This window comes from Vigna unguiculata, chromosome 10 (assembly GCF_037176805.1).
Source record: "Vigna unguiculata cultivar grain cowpea cultivar isolate G323 ecotype 2 chromosome 10, ASM3717680v1, whole genome shotgun sequence".
In the NCBI taxonomy this organism is placed as follows: Eukaryota; Viridiplantae; Streptophyta; class Magnoliopsida; order Fabales; family Fabaceae; genus Vigna; species Vigna unguiculata.
Window position 1 is genome coordinate 11,306,061 of NC_140801.1, and position 17,532 is coordinate 11,323,592.

A 17,532-nucleotide genomic window follows, 5' to 3' on the forward strand; every position below is an offset into this window, starting at 1 on the left:
GAGAGGGCATTGATGTTCTAGCAAAGACTCCTAAATTCAAGTTTTAAGCAAGGAAATTTTAGGTTAGGGGAGTTGAACCCGAAATTGTATGGTTTTGGTCATATTGCATGAGTGTAATGATTTTATGTTATGGATTTCGTGTTGGATATGTGATGAATTTGGGGTTTGGGTGGTTTGGTACTGTTTCATTGAGACTCTTACCTAATTGCATGAACCTGAATGGTTTTCTGTGCTGAGTATACTACTACTGTGTAAATTTGGGGTTTGAGGGTCTATATGGCGTCTAAATCATTCTTGTAATGTTGGTACAATGTTGTTTAAATGAATTGGTACGAATTGGAGTGTGTTTTGGGTGCAATTGGTGTTGTTGCGTGCGTAAAACAGTTCCAAAGTCTGCAATTCTCGCTCAAGCGAGCCAGACTCGCCTAGGTGAGTGTTGTAGAGACTCAATTTCAGGCTCTGCTCGAGCTCCTCGCTCAGGCGGAGGATCCTATGCTTGGGCGACATGTCATCTCGCCTAGGTGAGAGTACCTCGCCTAAGCGAGAAATCATGATGGTTTGTGTGGTTCTACGTTAGTCTCTCGCTCAAGTAGAGAGTTTGGTTTTGAGCGACGAAGTCTCTTGCTCAAGCGAGCCGCACTCGCCTAAGCGAGATATCGTGGTGTGACTTGTGCTTTAATGGATCGTCGCTCAGGCGTGGTGCATGGTTTTTGGCGAGGGATGGTCTCGCCCAAGCGAGAAGGAGCTCGCTTAAGCCAAACTTCGTGTGTTGCAGCTGTACTCGGGGCTCGCTCAGGCTAGTGAACCTAGCTTAAGGGAGATAGGCTGGACTGTTTAGACAAAGGCTTTTAGCTTAAGCGACCTATGGTGATTTTGTGTGTTCAAAGCAAGTGTTACGGCTGTTTCAGATTGGATGTATTGGAATTGGAAGGCGTGATCTACAAGACTTCTAGGATATCTCAATGGTGGGCTTTCTGGTGTTCCTTGGGTTGTGGCCCGGAACATATCCTTGAGTTGTGGCTCGGGATAGGGGTTAAGTGTAACATCCCGTTAGGATATTACGGATTTATAATAAAATAAAAGAAATAAATTAAAATATACAACATTTAATAATACCTCCTTTTCCTAATACGCGGGAAAATTTAAAATTTATTAAATAACCAACGAATGTTCAAATCCATAATCACCAAACAAATGGTTATAAAAATACCCATAAGGGTTTATAACTTATTTCAAAAACCAAAGAAAGTAAACATAAGTTTCCCCGATCTATCCCCTCTCCACAACTAAGATTCAACAGAGCCACATGCATCAATAACGTATGCTCTCGTGTACCGCGTACACGATCATCGCCAATCATAAGCAGATAAGGTGAGCTTAACAAATATAACATATAAAATAACACATCCGATATAATACATATATATTTAGACATGCCCAAACATCCATAGAATACTATGTACCATGACCACAACCATAACTTTCGTGTTCTACCTCTTCTAGTGATTACTTCAAGATGACTTGCTACCATACCTATCGACCACAACTGATAGAGCACGTGCGGGAAACCATGTTACAAACCATGTTACAGATCATAACAAGGGTCGTCTCGCTAAGCGGAAGCAAATTGGCAGAGGTCCTGGAAGGCGCATGGTGGCGTGAGGTGCCCGTTAGGCAGTTTGAAGCACAAGTTCGACTAGTGACGGAGTGAGTGGCGTTAGGCGGTTTTGGGTGCAGAGTTGGACTGCATGGAGGGTTCTATATAGCTTTGGATGTAGGTTTTGATTTGATGCTTTGCTGGGGACCTAGTAACGAGTGCAACTTGTATTGGGGTAACACGTGGCCACTCGAGGTTGTAGCTTGGTGGTTTTGGAATTCTAGTGGAGTGTGCGAGATCGTGGCTCGTACGGATGGGTTTCGGAAGATTGCCCTACTCGGTGTTATCCGACGAGTTTGGTAGTCTTGGGACATATATGGATTGCGATTCATATTAGGGAACTCTACTTGGTGTTACAGATTATGGCCGTGATAAATTTATTCCCGCGTGTGGACTATTAGGTGGTAGTCGGAGGGGCGAGTAGACACTTGTGGCAGCAAAGATCGATCAATGTAATCATCAAAGGGTGTAGAATCAAAAGGAATTCAGAGGAAGATGTGAATGTTGGGTTGACAATTGGGTTTTACGTTTGAGTAATGTAAGGCCCATTTAAATCTGTTAACCTTTCTGCCCTAAAGTTAGTGGGCCTAAGGCCGGCCCAACATATATAGTCTTTAGGTCTGCCCTAAACCTAGTATTCCTTGCCATTTCAGAAAAGTTGCCGTCCTTGTCTTGAGCCGCAGCCGTCTTTCACTTCCGCTAGGGTTTCGTTCGACTGTCACGTAAGCTAAAGGGGCTTCCACTCCATGTAAGTGTCTTCCCCAGCCGTACTGATTCCCATTTCGCTACCTTGTTTCATATTTCCAGTTAACAAGCCTCTGCTGACTCAGTTCCCTTGTTTCTTTTTCGCTGTCCTGCCAGTTCTACGAGCCATCCTTGGGTTAGTGCATTCCGAGGTTCCGTGCTGAAGCTCCGTTAACCCTTTTCCAGGTACGGGAAGTTAGGGTTCTAGTTTCGACCCTTTTTAGAACTGTTTTTGTGTTGGTTGTTGAAATGTATGGTTGGATCTGTCGTTTTGATGTGTGAAATGCTTTGTATGTGTTATTCGATTGGAAAAACATGGCTGTGCAGTGAAGAACAGTGGCGAGACCTGTTAATCTCGCCCAAGCGAGTCCATCTCGCCTAGGCGAGATGAAACAGGGAGCTCGCCTAGGTTTATTGCGTGAAACGTCGCCCAGGCGGCTCGCTCAATTTTTGAGCGAGCAGGCAACTCGCCCAAGCGAGAGGGATCTCGCTTAAGCGAGATCCCGTGTTGCCCACACCCTTGTTTTTGGCGCTCTCGCCTAGGCGAGGGGGAGGCTCGCCTGAGCGAGCATGTCTCGCCTGAGCGAGACCCCTCAGCCTGAGCGAGATGCTGGGCGAGACCGTGTTGTGTTTTGGTTGTTTAATGTTTCCCGAATGAACCATGTTGGCTGAGTATGATTGTGTGATGATGGACATGTATATAATGGAGTATGAAATGTATATTTGGCATGATTCATGAATTGTGGATGAATGGATTGGTATGAGACTTGGCATGAGAAATAAATGAATGGGTGGTTTGAAATTAAAGGAACATGGTGTTGTCATGAGATGAGACCCTAGACTCATGGGACGGTGATGATCAGAGGTATGGATTCAAAATGTGAGGCGTATGAGGAATAGATCTCATGGATGAGTATGAGGTTGTAAATATGTTTTCGATATTCTCCTAATGTTGTTTTATGAATGTTGGTCCGTGTCAGCGTGTAATTCCTTGGGGTCTCTCGGTGAGACCTCTGGGGTTGCGCTTCAATGGTCGGGACGTAATTCCATGGCCCCTGCTAGTGGGTGTTCATGGTGGTGCCCCATCTGTATAACTAGGTAAGGATTCAAGGTAAGGTTGCATCCTGACGCTCCGAGGAGCCAGTTAGTCTCACTTAGAGCGGACTGACTCTTGTGGTGGGAGTAGCAGGAGGCCTGAAACTCATTAAGGGCTAACCTTGTGGTGGGAGAGATTTTTGATTCATTGTAACACTGGTAACACATAGCTCAGGATCGAGCAGCTCAGGGTCGAGCAGGGGTATCCACCACAAGTGCAAGCATCCGCTGAATCCGACCGAGTTATACGTATCCGGATGAGTCGAGTCGAGTCGTAGTGTATTGAATGAAGAGTCATAACATGTTTGGTTGCTATGTGGATAAGATGATGAGAATATATTTGATTGCATGTTGAATATGTTGATTGGCTCTAGCTTACCCGTTTTGTTGCATGGTTGTGATGTATGTGGCTGTTCTTTCTTGCGATGATCATCGACTTGGTTGATGGGAGCAGATGGACGAAGTTCTCGTGGTCAGCAGGGAAACGGTGATCCAACAGCTTAGCCATCGGGGCTAGATCTCACGCTTCTTCTTTTCATGTTTTCTTTAGGGCTATGGCCCCTGTATTCGTAGTTGTTAGATTGTAAACTCTTAAGTAAACGGTTATCCTGCTTTTAGTTGGCATCGTGGTGTGCTTAGTTTTGTAGGGGTGACGTTATGAACCCCAGGACTGCATTGTTGATTTATCTCTGCGTGACGTTTCCTTTAATTTTATGTATTAAATTAAATGGGGCGTTACATTTATGGTATCAGAGCGGTCATTCCTTAGGTCGGTGGACTTGGATGTCCGCTTAGCTTTCTCTGTGTATCTTCTGAGTGTTCTTAGTTAAATTCTTGCCTTTATCGAGCCTAACCAAGTGATTTTCTGTGTGCCAGTGGATTATGGCACCTCCTCGCCGAGCTTCTCAGTCATCCCAGGGGGACGCACCAGATATCGCCAGAGCCATAGAGGCGATGGTGGCAGCTATGACGCAGCAGAGTGCTGCGATGATGCAGCAGCATGAGGCATCCATGCAGCGACAGGCAGCGTCGCTCGAGCAGCAGCAGGCTGTGATGCAGCAGATGGAGGCTGCGAGAGTAGCCGCTGTGGATGCTCATCGGCAGCACATGGAGGCCCTCCGCCAGTTGGAGGAGAACAGGGTGGCTGCCCCTGTGTTTGGTCCTGAACCACGACCTGCAGTTAGGGAGTGGAGTCTGGAGGACTTTCTGAAGCACCACCCGGCGAAGTTCGACGGGAAGACTAGTCCTGACGCCGCAGACCAATGGCTGAAGGACCTGGAGCGCATCTACGACGCCAAGATGTGCCCTGCGGAGAACAGGTTGGCGTTCTCAGCTTATATGCTCACGGGGGAGGCGGAGCATTGGTGGAGCAGCACCAGATCCATCCTGGAGGAGAGGGATGAGCCAGTGACGTGGGAGGCTTTCAGGGAGCGATTCCTCTCCGAGTACTTTCCCGACAGCATCCGGTACGCCAAGGAGGTGGAATTCCTCCAGTTGACACAGGGGGGAAAGACTGTTACAGAGTATGCTGAGAGGTTCAAACACCTCAGCCGTTTCTACACCCTGCCACTCGATGAGGAGTGGCGATGCAGGAAGTTTGAGAACGGGCTCCGCGGTGACATCCGCTTGATGGTGGCACCCTTGTCCATCAAGGACTTTGCTGCTCTGGTAGAGAAGGCCAGAGTAATGGAGAAGATGAAGCGCGAGGTGGAAGGCCAGCGCCCACCGCAGTCACAGCCGCCCCAGAGGATTGGTGGACCATCTGGGTCCAGGCCCAGACATGAGGAGCGGAGGAGACCGTATGATAGACCACACCATCAGCCTCAGAAGTCTAGGAGCTTTCCTCCGCAGCAGGGTCGAGTTCGGTGTTACTCATGTGGAGGACCCCACCCGAGGTATGCGTGTCCACGTAAGGAGGGTTACCGCCGGTGCAACAACTGTGGCAAGGAAGGCCACTTTGGGAGAGATTGCCCCAACCTTGCTAGGGCAGCGACACGCCCTCCAGTTCAGGCACCCCAGCAGCATCAGGGGAGAGATAGAGGCAACAGGCCTCAGGCGACGGGCAGAGTCTATGCTATGACAGGAGCAGAGGCGACTGGTTCAGGTAATTTGGTTATGGGTTGCTGCTTGATAGCTGGTGTATCTTGTTGTGTGTTATATGACTCTGGAGCGACGCACTCCTTTGTGTCAGATAGTTGTGTGAAACGTCTGGGTTTGCCAGTAAGCGAGCTACAGTGCGAGCTCGCGGTGTCTACTCCGGCGTCGGGATTGGTCACGACGTCGTCTTTGTGTGCTCAGTGTCCAGTGGAGGTAGAGGGACGTAGGTACAAGGTGAATCTAATCTGCTTGCCTCTGCAAGACTTGGAAGTGATCTTAGGGATGGATTGGCTCTCTGCCAGTCGCGTCCTTATAGACTGCCGGGAGAAGAGGTTGTTGTTTCCCGATTCAGAGGATCTCGAGTTAGTGTCTCCCCAGGGGGCGGTGAGGGAGATTCAGAGTGGCGCGTAGTGCTTCATAATCTTCGCTCGTATGGAGGTGGGAGAGAGAGAGAGACCATCAGTCATACCTGTGGTACATGAGTTTGAAGACGTGTTTCCAGATGAAGTACCAGGGTTGCCTCCCAGTAGAGAGGTGGAGTTCTCCATCGATCTAGTCCCAGGAACAGGCCCGGTCTCGATGGCCCCATATCGCATGGCTCCGGCAGAGTTGGTAAAGCTCAAGAAACAGATAGAAGATCTGATGGAGAAACAGTTCATCCGACCCAGCACTTCACCTTGGGGAGCACCGGTGTTGTTGGTAAAGAAGAAGGATGGGAGTTCGCGTCTGTGTGTGGACTACAGGCAGCTGAACAAGATGACGATCAAGAATAAGTATCCGCTCCCGAGAATTGACGACTTGATGGATCAGTTACATGGGTCATCAGTGTTTTCGAAGATAGACCTGCGGTCAGGTTACCACCAGATCTTGGTAAAGGCTGATGATGTACAGAAGACAGCCTTCAGATCCAGGTATGGCCACTATGAGTATGTGGTTATGCCTTTTGGCGTGACCAACGCCCCAGCAGTGTTCATGGACTATATGAACAGGATCTTTCGACCCTTCCTAGATAAGTTTGTCGTGGTCTTCATAGATGACATCCTTATCTACTCCCGGACTCAGGAGGAACATGCAGAACATCTGAGGTTGGTGCTTGGTGTTTTGAGAGAGAAGCAGCTGTATGCCAAGTTGTCCAAGTGCGAGTTCTGGATGGATGAGGTTCAGTTTTTGGGGCATGTGATATCCGCCCAGGGGATTGTAGTGGACCCGGCGAAGGTCGAGGCAGTGGTTAAATGGAAAAGTCCTAAGTCGGCCACAGAGATCAGGAGCTTTGTGGGGTTAGCAGGCTACTATAGGAGATTCATAGAGGGATTCTCCAAGATAGTGGCGCCTCTGACTTTGCTTACCCGGAAGGACCAACCTTTCACTTGGACGGACAAGTGTGAGGAGAGCTTTCAAGAGTTGAAGAGAAGACTGACTAGCGCTCCGATACTAGTGATCCCGGATGTCGGGAAGCCGTTTGAAGTCTACTGTGACGCCTCTCACCTCGGGCTTGGGTGTGTTTTGATGCAGGAAAAGAAGGCAGTGGCATATGCTTCAAGGCAGCTTAAGATACATGAGCGTAACTATCCCACTCATGACTTGGAATTGGCGGCTATAGTTTTCGCCTTGAAGATCTGGAGGCACTATCTGTATGGTGCTCAGTTTCGGGTGTTCAGCGACCACAAAAGCTTAAAGTACTTGTTTGATCAGAAGGAGCTGAACATGAGGCAGAGGAGATGGATGGAATTCCTCAAGGATTATGACTTCGAGCTCCTATACCACCCGGGGAAGGCAAATGTAGTAGCAGATGCCCTGAGCAGGAAGACGGTACACACTGCACACCTTATGATTAAGGAGGTGGAACTACTAGAGAAGTTCAGAGATATGAGGATACAGGTGGAGTTGGGGTCCGAGTCCATTAGGTGTAGTACCCTCACTATATCTAGTGACTTCTTGGGCTCGATCAGAGAGAGGCAGTTGTTGGATGCTAGTCTGAACAGGGTTAGGGAACAACTTGGATCAGAGGAAGCCAGAGACTATGCCGTGAGTGATGATGGCATACTGAGGTTTCGAGGCAGAGTATGCGTACCTGATGACGCAGAGGTGAGAAAGCTGATTCTTGAGGAAGGGCACAAGAGTCGTCTTAGCTTGCATCCCGGCATGACTAAGATGTACCAGGACCTCAAGGAAACTTTCTGGTGGCAGGGAATGAAGAAAGATGTGGCTCAGTTTGTATCAGCCTGTTTAACATGTCAGAAGGCGAAGGTGGAGCATCAGAGGCCTGGTGGCGTTCTACAGTCGTTGGAGGTACCGGTGTGGAAATGGGACAGTATCTCCATGGACTTCGTGACTCATCTTCCACGGACTTTTAGAGGACATGACACTATCTGGATGATAGTGGATCGGTTGACCAAGAGTGCTCACTTTTTGGCGATGAACTTGAGGATGTCTATGGCCAAGCTGGCCCAGTTGTACATTAAGGAGATAGTAAGACTTCATGGAGTCCCCTCGAGCATAGTTTCCGACAGAGACCCACGATTCACCTCCCGGTTTTGGCAGACGCTACAGAGTGCTATGGGTAGCAAGCTCACCATGAGTTCAGCTTATCACCCTCAGACCGACGGTCAGTCTGAGAGGACGATCCAGTCATTAGAGGATTTGTTGAGAACTTGCATATTGGATCATCTGGGGGCTTGGGATGAGGTATTGCCTTTGATAGAGTTCACCTACAACAACAGCTTTCATGCGAGCATTGGCATGGCGCCATACGAGGCTCTTTATGGCAGGAGGTGTAGGACTCCTCTCTGTTGGTATCAGGATGGGGAGGCAGTATTAGTGGGACCAGAGTTGTTAGAGCAGACCACCGAGAAGGTGAGGATGGTGAGAGATAGGATGCTGGCTTCTCAGAGTAGACAGAAGGCCTATGCTGATCGTAGGAGGAGACCTTTGGAGTTTGCACCAGGAGATCATGTCTTCTTGAGGGTGACCCGAACCACGGGCGTGGGAAGGGCTCTCCGCTCAAGGAAGCTTTCGCCTAAATTCCTTGGACCGTATCAGATCACGAGGAGGATTGGACCAGTGGCTTATGAGATAGCCTTACCCCCGCAGTTGGCGAACCTTCATCCAGTGTTTCATGTGTCACAGCTGAGGAAGTATGTTTTTGACCCGGCTCATGTGTTGGAAGCTGAGGATATACAGGTCAGGGAGGATCTCACAGTGGAAGTACCACCCATAGCTCTGGACGATAGCAAGGTAGAGGAACGTCGTGGGAAGGCCGTTAGTCTGGTTAAAGTTATCTGGGATCGGAGGACGGGTGACTCGACTTGGGAGTTAGAGGAGGACATGAGAAAATCACATCCACATCTGTTTACCTGGTGAGTCTTTCATTTTCGAGGACGAAAATTTTTGTTGTTGGAGGGAATGTAAGGCCCATTTAAATCTGTTAACCTTTCTGCCCTAAAGTTAGTGGGCCTAAGGCCGGCCCAACATATATAGTCTTTAGGTCTGCCCTAAACCTAGTATTCCTTGCCATTTCAGAAAAGTTGCCGTCCTTGTCTTGAGCCGCAGCCGTCTTTCACTTCCGCTAGGGTTTCGTTCGACTGTCACGTAAGCTAAAGGGGCTTCCACTCCATGTAAGTGTCTTCCCCAGCCGTACTGATTCCCATTTCGCTACCTTGTTTCATATTTCCAGTTAACAAGCCTCTGCTGACTCAGTTCCCTTGTTTCTTTTTCGCTGTCCTGCCAGTTCTACGAGCCATCCTTGGGTTAGTGCATTCCGAGGTTCCGTGCTGAAGCTCCGTTAACCCTTTTCCAGGTACGGGAAGTTAGGGTTCTAGTTTCGACCCTTTTTAGAACTGTTTTTGTGTTGGTTGTTGAAATGTATGGTTGGATCTGTCGTTTTGATGTGTGAAATGCTTTGTATGTGTTATTCGATTGGAAAAACATGGCTGTGCAGTGAAGAACAGTGGCGAGACCTGTTAATCTCGCCCAAGCGAGTCCATCTCGCCTAGGCGAGATGAAACAGGGAGCTCGCCTAGATTTATTGCGTGAAACGTCGCCCAGGCGGCTCGCTCAATTTTTGAGCGAGCAGGCAACTCGCCCAAGCGAGAGGGATCTCGCTTAAGCGAGATCCCGTGTTGCCCACACCCTTGTTTTTGGCGCTCTCGCCTAGGCGAGGGGGAGGCTCGCCTGAGCGAGCATGTCTCGCCTGAGCGAGACCCCTCAGCCTGAGCGAGATGCTGGGCGAGACCGTGTTGTGTTTTGGTTGTTTAATGTTTCCCGAATGAACCATGTTGGCTGAGTATGATTGTGTGATGATGGACATGTATATAATGGAGTATGAAATGTATATTTGGCATGATTCATGAATTGTGGATGAATGGATTGGTATGAGACTTGGCATGAGAAATAAATGAATGGGTGGTTTGAAATTAAAGGAACATGGTGTTGTCATGAGATGAGACCCTAGACTCATGGGACGGTGATGATCAGAGGTATGGATTCAAAATGTGAGGCGTATGAGGAATAGATCTCATGGATGAGTATGAGGTTGTAAATATGTTTTCGATATTCTCCTAATGTTGTTTTATGAATGTTGGTCCGTGTCAGCGTGTAATTCCTTGGGGTCTCTCGGTGAGACCTCTGGGGTTGCGCTTCAGTGGTCGGGACGTAATTCCATGGCCCCTGCTAGTGGGTGTTCATGGTGGTGCCCCATCTGTATAACTAGGTAAGGATTCAAGGTAAGGTTGCATCCTGACGCTCCGAGGAGCCAGTTAGTCTCACTTAGAGCGGACTGACTCTTGTGGTGGGAGTAGCAGGAGGCCTGAAACTCATTAAGGGCTAACCTTGTGGTGGGAGAGATTTTTGATTCATTGTAACACTGGTAACACATAGCTCAGGATCGAGCAGCTCAGGGTCGAGCAGGGGTATCCACCACAAGTGCAAGCATCCGCTGAATCCGACCGAGTTATACGTATCCGGATGAGTCGAGTCGAGTCGTAGTGTATTGAATGAAGAGTCATAACATGTTTGGTTGCTATGTGGATAAGATGATGAGAATATATTTGATTGCATGTTGAATATGTTGATTGGCTCTAGCTTACCCGTTTTGTTGCATGGTTGTGATGTATGTGGCTGTTCTTTCTTGCGATGATCATCGACTTGGTTGATGGGAGCAGATGGGCGAAGTTCTCGTGGTCAGCAGGGAAACGGTGATCCAGCAGCTTAGCCATCGGGGCTAGATCTCACGCTTCTTCTTTTCATGTTTTCTTTAGGGCTATGGCCCCTGTATTCGTAGTTGTTAGATTGTAAACTCTTAAGTAAACGGTTATCCTGCTTTTAGTTGGCATCGTGGTGTGCTTAGTTTTGTAGGGGTGACGTTATGAACCCCAGGACTGCATTGTTGATTTATCTCTGCGTGACGTTTCCTTTAATTTTATGTATTAAATTAAATGGGGCGTTACAAGTAATGAGTTTAAAATCAATACTTTATTGTATATTGCATTTCTTTTATTTGAGCTCACCCTATTTGTGTATGTTTAGCGATGATCATGTAACTCGTTACATGGGAGCAGATGTTAATGCAAGTGAGCCTGTGGATACTTAAAGCCGGAGTGGGGGCCAGCTTGGGAACTTTTTTATGGATTTTACTTTCTACAGTTATTTTGATGAAGTTGTAATCTGGATGTTTCATTGGTTTTGGATTGGGCTATGTATGGACGAATTAAATTAATGTTTTAAACATTTTGGCGTTTATATTAAAGTTTAATTTTCTCGCATTTTGGGAAAGTATTTTATTAATAAATGTTGTTATTAATATTTTTATAAATTTTAATTTTTAATAAGTAATTTTCGGCTAGGACATTACACCTAGCATGTTTTTTCGCATGTATCTTGAGTGTGGCTTGTAGGTGTTGGCAGCAAAGGGTATCTTGAGGGTATCATCTAAAGATGTAGAATATGGATAACATAGTGCTGGCCATCATGTTGTATGGACTTAGAGAATTGAGTTTCTCTGAGAAGTGTATGCATATGTTTGAATTATATATATATATATATATATATATATATATATATATATATATATATGTTAGCTCACCTTATCTACTTGTGTGTGGCGATGATCGTGTAATTCATTACACGGGAGCAAATGATATTGCAAGGGGTGCTAGTGAGGCATAGATCCGGAGAGGGGCTAGCTTGGGGAAAGCCTTTATGATATTTTAGTGTTTTGTGGATTTTAAACATTTTGTAAACATTATAATTCGTGGTTTGTGGATTATTGTGGTATAATAAAGGTTTTAAATTTTCCTGTATTTTGGAAAAAAAGGAATTATCATAAATGCAATTTTATATTTATTTCCATTTTACTTATTTAAATTAATAATATCCAATCGGGATGTTACAACTATCGCCTGGCGGTTCAATTCCCACCACTAAGCACTACACCAGTAAACAAGTTTTTACTGGTTTAAAGACTCTATAGAATCAGATCTCCCACTCTCTAAGTCTTTGCAGCATCCTTTTAAGTCACAACTGAGAAATACTATAGCTTACCTTGATTCATATTGCATCTCCGCATGAATTTTTCCAAATTATGATTAGCTTACTTATACCATCACCCATGGGATCCATACTCACCTTTGAACTCTATCATAAGCTAAGACTACCCACAGACTCTACAATTTCAACAACTTATAACACATATCCCTATCAAATTTCTACTTCTTTTATGTATTCCCAACCTTAACCTCACTTCTTTGCCATAATATTTTTACCATAACCTCAACTTAAATCATTCCCAGGTATCTCATCTCCTAATGGTAACCTATGTAAGGCCCACTTTGTATGTCCCTAATTTATAAGGGCCTAACCTTGTCTATTGGGGCTAAGAGCTAGCCCATAGGGTGCCCCAAAATCCCACTTCCAGCCCTAACCCCCTTCATTCTGTTGTTTTTCCAGAAAATCGCTCCCCTCCTCCCTCTTAGAACTGCAACAAAGAGCTCTACTAGGGTTTGGTCCCCATTCTACCTCCAAGCTTGGTGAACGTTTCCCTCCATGTAAGTTGAGCTCTAACTTTCGTCTTTCTTTTTCCAGTCTTTTGTTTCGGTTCAAAAATAGGTTCTTCCCAGAACCTCACCCTCGTGCTGGTGTACCTCTATTTTCAGTTCTCTAATGTTCTTGGAGTTGTGGTGCCATTCTGCTACTACCTAAACCCCCTCACAGTAGATTTTGTTAAGGTAAGGGAAGCTAGGGTTTCATGCTTTTAAGTTAGTTTTGCTGGTTGTTGAATTGTTTTGTGTTCTTAAATTCTTGTATGGTGTTGTGATAGTGTGAATAATGTATGGTGTGCGTGTTTTATTGAATATGTTGGTTGCACACAAGAGAGCAGGTGGGTTCTACTGAACTTGCCTAGGCGAGCTGGGTGATCGCTCAAAAGGCAAAGCTCTCGCCTAAGCGAGAACAGCTATAAGACCCGTGAAATTTAATTAATTAAATAAATAAATAATTAATAAATGTGGGTAGTGGGAGCCTTTATGTCATTTAATGCTGGTTGTTGTGACGTGGAATGATATTAGCTCAAATGGTTGAGAGTATTTAATTATGTGATAGGACTTGGGTTCAAGTCCTATGTATGCCAATTATGTGTATGCCAATTAACATTTGAACATTAATCATTAAGCAATGTATTTCAAAAAAATATTTTCATAATCTGGAAAATAAAAAAAGAATCACATTTTTCAATTACATCTTATTGTAAAGAAGTTTGACGTCGATGCTATTTTTGTTACACTCAACCTAAAAAATCTATGCTTTCCTCCAAAGCTTGAAGAAGGAATGAGCCAACATAACGATACATGTGGGCTACACTTACCAAGATGTAAGGGTTTGACATGTAGTTGGACTTTTCAATTACCAATATAAATTGAAGTTGGACTTTTGAATTACTGAAATACAAATTCAATTAATAATTTTAATAAAAAAAATTAAAATAAAAATTCCTAAAAGAAAATAAATAAAAGATTAAAATATGTAGTCACCAAATAATATAAAATGCTCATTTAAAATCCTAAAAACAAAGAAGAGAATCTCGATAATCATTTCAAGAACATGCACACTTTACTTTAATGACTAATGAATAAGATTGTAGTAGTGTTGGAAGTTGTATAATGCTTTTTCAAGAAGCTAAGTTAAAATAAATAAAAAAAACAAATAAACTTTTTAGATTATCAAATCGAAAATTGAATTTTGAATTTTTCCAAAATTTGACCTAATCACTTTACACATAATGCATATCAACATATAAGTTAAAGAAAGTTGAAGCTCAATATTTATATTTAAATAATTATATAATAAATATTAACTGATTATATGATAAAAGTAAATCTTCAATCACCAATGACATTGATAAGTATAAATATACATTTATTTGTTATTATTAAAATGTTTGTTATCAATAATATTTGTTGTTATTTTTATTATTAATAATAATAATAATTGTTACTATTATTATGATTATTATTATACTGAAAAACATTATTGAAAAAAATAAGTGTGTCCATTTCATATTGAAAAAGTGATAACCCCCTCACAGTAGCTTTTGTTAAGGTAAGCGAAGCTAGGGTTTCATGCTTTTAAGTTAGTTTTGCTGGTTGTTGAATTGTTTTGTGTTCTTAAATTCTTGTATGGTGTTGTGATGGTGTGAATAATGTATGGTGTGCGTGTTTTATTGAATATGTTGGTTGCACGCAAGAGGGCAGGTGGGTTCTGCTGAACTTGCCTAGGCGAGCTGGGTGATTGCTTAAAACGCAAAGCTCTCGCCTAAGCGAGAACAGCTGTAAGACCCGTGAAATTTAATTAATTAAATAAATAAATAATTAAGAAATGTGGGTAGTGGGAGCTTTTATGTCATTTAATGTTGGTTGTTGTGACGTGGAATGATATTAGCTCAAATGGTTGAGTATTTAATTATCTGATAGGACTTGGGTTCAAGTCCTATGTATGCCAATTATGTGCTATTTAATTTATAATTATTTTTATAATGTGTTGGATCATGATGAGTGATAACATAATTATAGAATTATCTGAATTATCAAGAAACATGAATGGTTGTGCATTGATTTGACATTGGCATGGTTATGGGTTTGAATCTTGGTAGACCCACATTAAACTTTCTTTTTGCTAGAATTATGTTGGCATGAATATGAAAAGCCATAAAACCCTAGCAGCCAAGGGAGGGCTGGAAAACCATCATAAGACAAACATTGAATGACCATTAAGCTAAGTTAAATGCCAAAGTCATAGTCAGAGGAATACATAGGAACTCCCAAGAATCTCCATTTTTAGCAAAGGAATCCAGGTTAAGGGAGCTTTTACATGTTAATTTTATTTTAAGTTTGATTGGCATGCTAAATAGAGTAACCTTACGCGTTAATTCCATGTTTAAATCTGATTGGCATGCTAAATAGAGTAACTTTACGAGTTAATTTTATTTTAAGTCTGAAATGCTAAATAGAGTAACTCTACGTGTTAATTTGATTTTAAGTCTCAAATGCTAAATAGAGTAACTCTACGCATTAATTTGATTTTAAGTCGGAAATGCTAAATAGAGTAACTTTATGCGTTAATGTTACGATTAAGTCGGATTGGCATGCTAAATTTAGTATGATTATGCCTGAGATTTTATTCCATTAAGTTAGTATTTCTGGAAATTTCCAGAAACTATCTGGCCGGCGATGAACTGCCGCCAGACGATTGTTTCCTTTCTAGGCCATTTTGGGTTCCTGTAGAGGAACCGTCTGCCAAAAATTATCGTTAATAAACTATTTGACCAACGTTGACCCCCTCTTGCCCAGAGTTGACTGGTTGACCAGTCTTAACTCTTTGATAGTCCATTGACAGACTGCCACATGTCAGGGTAGTCTCTCTCTCCAGAATTAGGGTTTCCCATGTGCTCCTTCCATGTTTGACGACTGCTGCGATGGTGGTGGAGTGGACTGCCACAGGTGATTTTCGGCAATGTGTTGACGAGAAGACGTCGATTCGAGATTGTTTGATATGCACAATAGAACGAAAATGTTGAGAAGATGCAGGTCTGTGAGTGGTTGCGCGAAGGTGACGGGATTGTCACGGTGGCTACGGAAACGAAGGAGGTCTTGGACCGCGAGCTGAACGGGGAAGATGGTAGGGTGGCATGACGGGACGAGGGGATTTCCAGCAGTGTGACGATGCAGAAGAGACGAGGCGCGGCGGAGACGGTGGCTTAAGGTTGACGGTGCGGTGGTTATGTGAATTGTGGAGGCTGGTTCGACCTGGTGTGCGTTGGTGCTGCAGGGGTGGTTCCGGCAACGCGGCTGCGAAGATGGTGACTGTGTTTCCAACATGAAGGACGTTGGTGGCTGCTGTTCTGGTGAGTGATGGCGCGGAGGAGGTTGTTCGACGAAGGTGCAGTGACGGGCAACGTCAGGTGTGGCGGCTGCAGCATGGTGAGAGAGGAGGAAAAAGTAGGTTAGGGTTTTGGTTGTGTGAAGGAGAGAGAGTGATGAGGTGTCATTCCATGATTGGTTATTTTAGTGAGTGGAGGGTTGAGGACGTGACAAACTTTAATTGGTTATTTTAGTAAGTGGAGGATTGCCACATGGCATAATCTGGTTGAGTGGAGGTTAAGTGATATTAGGGGTGCAAATTAGTAAAAAGAAGGGTTGCAGAACAGAGTCAGAAGACCTAATTCCAAGAGGGGTATGGAAAATAAAAACTGGAGGTGCATTTAGCTCCAGAAATATTCCTTTTCAGAATTAAATGGCTAATTGCAGAAGGGGGTGTGAATATGAAAACTAGAGGTGCATTTAGCTCCAAAAATATTCCTTTTCATAAATTATGACCCAATTGCAGAAGGGGCTATAAAAAAATGAAAACTAGAGATGCATTTAGCTCCACAAATATTCATTTTCAGAAATAATTAGCCCAATTGCAGAAGGGGTGTGAAAAAGAAAACTGGGGGTGCATTTATCACCTGAACTATTCCTCTCCAAAATTATGATTTTGGGACTTATTTTATGACTTGAAATATTCACAATTTACGCTCTTAAGGACCTAAATTAAATTACAGTTGCATTATTAAACTCAAAAATATCTAATAATATAGTATGCAACTAAATACAATTTTTAAGAGCAAAAATGATATTAAATCCCCAAAATTTAAACACTTAATGAGAGCAAAGGTTCGACCCATCATACCCTCCAGGCAGTCTGGAAGCGGGCAGCGCTTGGCGGCACGTGTCCCCCGCCAGACGATTTTACTACAGCAATATTTGTTTTCTTCTTCTTGACGTACGTGATCTACAAAGCTTTAGTAATGCCTTAAAGGTCGACTTGCTGGTGTTCCTTGAGTTGTGGGTCGGAACGTATCCCTTGAGTTGAGCTCGAGATAGGGGCTAAGCACGTGGCATTCCTCGAGTGTGGCTTAGAATGGCATCCCTCGAGTTGAGCTCGGAATGGCGGATGAACACGAGGAACCCTTGAGTTGAACTAGGGTTGGCGAGTGTTGTCGGTGTGAGTGTGTTGGTTGTCGACAATACGGATGGTCCAGATGGATTGCCCTCCTTAGTGATTACCTGACGAGTTTGTTAGTCTTGGGATGTTACGAACTATGGTCGTATTTGGGAACTCCACCTGGCGTTATGGTGTGTGATCCGTAGCATGGTTTCCCGTACGTGCTCTATCGGTTGTGGCCGATAAGTATGGCAGCAAGACATCTTGAGGTAGTCACTAGAAGACGTAGAACACAGTTAACATGGTTGTGGCCAAGTGGTATGAAATCAAAGGATGGAATTCCTTTGGTGTTGATTGTGTGATATATATAATAAAATATGGTTATTTTGTTAGCTCACCCTATCTGCTTGTGTGTGGCGATGATCGTATACGCGATATACGTGAGCAGATGATGTTGCACGTGGGAC

The 17,532-nt window shown here is 44.2% G+C and overlaps 1 pseudogene; it reads left to right on the forward strand.

The window, feature by feature from the left end:
* Window positions 1-4,378: 4,378 nt before the first annotated feature.
* On the forward strand, window positions 4,379-15,991 carry LOC146882141 (uncharacterized; annotated as a pseudogene).
* The last annotated feature ends 1,541 nt before the right edge of the window (window positions 15,992-17,532 follow it).